Genomic DNA, 6,204 nt, shown 5'->3' on the forward strand with positions numbered 1-6,204 from the left:
ACGGGCAAATTCATCAAAATCACCAAAGTTCTTACCTGCACTAGCACACACGTCATCTACTTTATAAGATGTCCGTGTGGGCTATAGTATATTGGCAAAACCTCCTGGCAGTTCCGTGAAAGGATGGCAATGCATAGATCGGCCATCAGGGCTGCACTGGAGGGGAACCAGCAAGCACAGCCAGTAGCGTGGTCAAAGTGGCCAAGCACAATTTGGCATCACTTAAATATAAAATTATTGACCAGCAACCCGCTAGTCTAAGAGCTGGAGATAGGAATCAAGCTCTCCTCCGTAGAGAGGCTAGGTGGATTCACCGATTAAATACTCTTGTTCCAGTAGGCTTGAATGAGCAACTGGGTCTACCTTGTTTTCTCTAAAATCCAATGCATGAGTTAGTTCATATACTCTAATGTACGTAATCAATGTAATAGAACAATCTTGTAAATTCCAGTATTGATGTGTACTGAACTGCACGGCATTAGGGTTTATTTGCACTGTCTTGTTTTCATTTCATGTATTTGTATACATATTTCCTAGGTAACCGGCGCCATGACGGGGAAAGGAGCGCACCGCACACGTGGGCAGGTGACGTCATCCGGACCCGCCTCGCTGCCGCGCCATGGGAGCAGAGGGGGTGATGGTGAATATATATAAAGGTAAGAGTCTTTCAATGTATGTATTGTTCTGACGAAAGTTTTAAACAACTGAAACGTTAACAGCACAACAGGGGTGTTTGCCTCGTTATTTGTATACGTTTGAAGTCCTCGTGGAGTGCCGCCGTTTCTGGGTCGCATACATGCTATTATAGCTGGATGGCACCTGGAGCAATTACCATTACAGGTGGAGTGCCGGTAATTTGCTGGATTATATATATATATATATATATATATATATATATATTGCTAGGTCGCCCGGCACTCCTGGTCCTTCCTGTATTAATAGCCTGGGTGCCCTCCGTGTCAGATTTAACATAACTGCAAAAACGGCGTCACTCCGGGTCTTGTGTAAAAAGTTAGTGTATTAAAAAATAAATACATCACATGTACAGTCCAACGTTTCAGGGCCCGTAGCCCCTTTGTCAAGGCGTGATATACAGTGTAATAACCCTCTCTTACCTTATAAAGCCAGTGTCTATCACCCGTGAAGACGAGCTTCTCCCGCGCTTCCTGACGCTCCGGGCGCCGGGGGTCTCCTGCTTCTCGCGGGGATTACGTAATCCGCGCCGCCTCACCCCCTCCCTGGTGTCTCGTTGCTAGGCAGCACGTCGGGTCCACGGCCTCGTCACCATGTAACCAAAGCCGCTCGCCACGGCGTGTCATCGCAGGGTCTGCAATGAATAGGAAAAGTGAACAAGTGTTTAACCTTAGTGCATCCTTACCAAATACATACTTAACCCACTCAGTATACTCCTGGTTGACTGGTATATATACAGGGAAAGCTATCATGGCTAACTACATTAGTCTACTAGAAATCAGATCTGCTACAGGTCCTGCTCAGTTTCATCATATTGCACCATTTTACTTAAACAGGGTATTTTATATACAGTAAATCTAAAATCCCTCTTACTTAAACTGTATAGGGGGCAATATCCCTCCGTGCAATAGAACAGAACCTAGCCCACCACCATAGAGGTATAAGCACATAGTTCAATCTCGGTGATTAACCCCTGAATTTCAACGTTTATTAATCCCATTCCACAGGATTTGGTCCTTAAGGCCCTTACAGCGTATAGGCCTGTGTACGCAAACTGTGTAGTCGCTACGCCCTTTAGGCGTACGTACGCTGTGCGACTTTGTGTATGTAAGATTTGTGAATAACATAAAGGTGAAAGGTTAATTATTCGGCCGCAGCAGCTCAATATTAAAGTGTATCAAGTATGTTTAAGGTATATGCTATTTAGTCCTGTAAGTAAACCAGCATTTACAATTGGAGGCATCGTCCAGTTTCCACATGCTCACAGCCTAACAGGTCATAGCAGACTTAATCTATCAGCAAAGGGCGGAAAGTTATCCTATGTTACCTTTTCTTGGTTGATGGATACGCTGAAAACCCTACTTGTGTGCTGATTAGATGGCGTCTGCTCTCTCTGGTCTGCAGAGGTGCTGATAGAACCCGTAAAACACAGGAAAAAAGCTATTTAAAAATCTGTGAATTTTTTGGGGGGCGCCAAAAAGCGTACACAAAGGGCACCCATACTTTGCATACCCTCTCACATTGTTGCCACAAGACTCAGATTGCTAGACTCATTTAGATCTGTGTGTTGCTATATAGTTAAATTTGAAATAACAGTATTTTAAGGAAGTAGGTGTAAAGACACAAACGCAGGTCTGCATAAAAGTTTATACAGAACAAGTTGTGTCTAATGGGCAATAGTAATTAGTATTGTTCACATTTATAGAGTTGTGGGATTTGTTTTATTGCGGACGCACAGTTTTGTACACGTGTCTCAGACAAAGTACAGGACCGCGCACGCAGCGTAAAAGACACGCACGGTCGCGTGTTTACGCAAGGTGCGTAAGAGTGCGGGCGCTAAGTACTAATTACACAATAGTGTCATTTAGTTAAAAGGTGGGACAGTAGCTAGGCTACAACAGCACAAAACTACCCTGTTTCTAAAGCAGATTAGTATAAAACTTTTGTTTATACTGTATTGCCTCTGGGGTAAAGCTGCCAATCAGAACGAGTGAAAATTTTCTGTACAGAAAAACAAAGTGCATTTGAGTGAGCGAACGTAGGAGTGAGTGGATTTGAACCCCGGTAATCGGGTCCCGTGGTACACCAAGTAAGTGGAGGCTTGGTGGCATGAGGCGGCTGACTCACATTCATATAGATTGAAATACGCAAATCATTAGGAGCTTTGCAGAGGAGCGTAATAGGGAATTGCGCATTGTGTAGTATTGAAGTAAAAAGGTTTTTTTGTTACGCTTCGGCTGAAGGGTCGCAATTTGTACATCGACCCATGGTTGTACGGCAGATAGGTAACAAGTACCTATACGCTGTGCGATTGGACCGCACGTTTGTGGGTGCGATATATAGCGCAACGTGATACCCCTTTTTATGAGCTTTTGGGTAAAATCGTGGTTTCATTAGCGCTGTGTAGAGCATACGCAAGCGTGATTTGTGTATAAAAAGTGTATAGGGAGTTATCGTTGGTCTCTCTCAGGAAAATCTCCAGCGGTGGATATTTGCTGGAAAAGGTAAGTCACTCCAAACACTTCCAGTAAATAGAAACCAAAAGGGCCTCACTGGGTATGCAGTGTTCACTATTGGAGTGAGTCGTGGTACTCAGCGGAGAAGGAGCGAGTGAAAGCGCTAGGTGTCTTTCACCATCTATTTGCGGTATGCATTGGGGATTGCATTTATTGGCAAAAAGTCCGCGATGGGATCCAATTGTACAAGCAATGGGCGTTCAGTAGCTAGGATTCAGGCTGAAGAAGTGGGACCGAGAAGGTCAGAATTGCGACCGAGAGGGTCAGCAAGGTTTATTATATGTGAAAAATATGGTTCACACACAGAGGCTTTTTGCAATGAATGGTTACGTATGACTGACAAAGATAGGGTACCATTCCCTAGGGTGGGCAGCTTTGAACCAGAGGTACTGCAGAACTTAAGGATAAGGATATGTCTGATAAAATCCAGAAAACAAAGGATTAGACATACAGATTGTTTAAATTTATGGCAGCAAGAGGGGGATGTGCAAAGGGAATTAGCTCGCGCAGCAGGTTCCAAACCTAGCAGGAATGAGGACACAAACACACCATTATCGACACAGGTCGAGAGGGAAAAGATGGCTACAGTCAATGGTATATCGATAGTATAATGCAAGAGCAATGTATTAACCCTAATTTTTGCAAGATGTATCCTGTTTTGAAGTCTTTTCAAGGTTATAGGTCACAGGAAGAGGAAGTACCCAGCCAAATCACAGCTCTCATTCAGGCAGTGGCCTTGCAGGAAACTCAGGTGGGTCCTGTCCACCCAGTTAGAGCAGTAACAGTGTTCCCCACTGAAAGAACTGGTGAGGTCACAGCTACCGGTAAGTGTGAGACGGGTCATTGCACAGAGACAACAACACCCTACAGCAAACAGATTAGGAACGAAATGGTAGGATTACACCCTGTCTTGGAAATAGTAACTCCTAATGGGGAAACCGATAGTCAGGGAGTAATCCTCACCAGGAATAATGCAATGTATTGCCCGTGGTCCAGAGCTGAGCTGCGGTCAATCATTTCGGAATCCCCCGATCCCCGGGAGCATTTAGCCAGATGTCACAAGTTTATCAGAGATCTGGGTAATGCTCATGAACCAGCTAATAAAGATTGGCGGATACTTTTAAAAGCGTACCTACCCCCTAATATTGACACCCAAAAATGTGTCACTGATTGTAAGTTAGAGTCGGATAGTCCTATGACTGACGGAAACAATCAGGAAAATATAGAACTAATTAATAGGCAACTAGAGTTGTGTTTCTCCACTGAGTGGAAAATAATTTTCTCCATAAAACAGAGGGAAAATGAAATGGCATCTGAATATTTCCATCAGGCCCTGCAAATAATGGATAGAAACATTGGGGTATCAGATACAGGGAACGATGCGAATTACAGAGAGATGGCTGTCTCTGTGCTAATGGACGGGCTCAATAAGGCAGTAAGGGACAGGGTACAAACATCTTTGCCAAATTGGAGAGGGGTCACAGTAGCTTGTCTTAGAGAGTGCGCAATGGAACATCATAAGAATATTGCTAGGTGCAGAGAACAACAGGAGGAGAAGATGATGACAATAAGTCTACAGGCTCTTACAGTAAAGCCTCATCAGCCTAAACCCCGAAACCCAGGTAGTAAGAAAAGACTGATAATATGTTACATTTGTAGAAATAAAGGGCATTTTGCCAGAGACTGTAGGAGGGGTGGTCTTCTGTATGACGGCGGTCGGGCTCCCGGCGCTCAGTATACCGGCGCCGGGAGCCCGACAGCCGTCATACCGACACTTATTTTCCCTCGTGGGGGTCCACGACCCCCATAGAGGGAGAATAAAATAGTGTGGCGCGCCACCGTGCCCGTAGCGTGGCGAGCCCGCAAGGGGCTCATTTGCGCTCGCCACACTGTCGGTAAGTCGGCGGTCGGGCTCCCGGCGCCGGTATGCTGGTCGACGGGAGCCCGACCACCGGCCAGCCGTAGTGAACCTGTAGGAGTAGTAGAACACATAGTCAATATAGACCCCTAGACAGAGAAAACAAGCCACATTATTAAACACATAGACTGGATCAAGGGACATATAGTAAGGAATCACGATACAATATAGAAAATACAGATTCGGTTAATGGGAAGAACGGAATAAATGCAACTTTACCCTTTTGACAGAACTTTGTGGGGTTAAGATGAGGCCTCTAAACCTTTGCTTCTTTCTGTAGCAGAAATGGCCCCTGATTAACGTAACAGAAGTTTTGTTAGAGATGTTATACACATAGGCCCTCATTCCGAGTTGATCGGTCGCAAGGCGATTTTAGCAGAGTTACACACGCTAAGCCTACGCCTACTGGGAGTGTATCTTAGCTTCTTAAAATTGCGACCGATGTATTCGCAATATTGCGATTACAAACTACTTAGCAGTTTCTGAGTAACTTCAACCTTACTCTGCCTGTGTGATCAGTTCAGTGCTTGTCGTTCCTGGTTTGACGTCATAAACACACCCAGCGTTCGCCCAGACACTCCCCCGTTTCTCCGGCCACTCCTGCGTTTTTTCCGGAAACGGTAGCGTTTTCATCCACACGCCCATAAAACGTGTTTCCGCCCAGTAACACCCATTTCCTGTCAATCACACTACGATCGCCGGAGCGAAGAAAAAGCCGTGAGTAAAAATACTATCTTCATTGTAAACTTACTTGGCGCAGTGCGAATATTGCGCATGCGTACTAAGCGGATTTTCACTGCGATGCGATGAAAAATACCGAGCGAACGACTCGGAATGAGGGCCATAGTGCGCTCCCGCCCAGGAAGCACAAGGTATGTTGGATACCCACAAAGACTAATGTTGCATGTCACTGTTCTAGATGCATGTCCATCACAGGTAGAGGAAATTATCTCATAGATACCGGGTTCCCCATGAACTTAGGATGGACAGGACACTGGATTGATGGCTGGGATAGTCCCAGTAGATATAGAACACAGATAATTTTTTTAGGGGGTATAGACAGTAGAGAATCACTTC

Source organism: Pseudophryne corroboree, chromosome 3 (assembly GCF_028390025.1).
Source record: "Pseudophryne corroboree isolate aPseCor3 chromosome 3, aPseCor3.hap2, whole genome shotgun sequence".
NCBI classification, from domain to species: Eukaryota; Metazoa; Chordata; class Amphibia; order Anura; family Myobatrachidae; genus Pseudophryne; species Pseudophryne corroboree.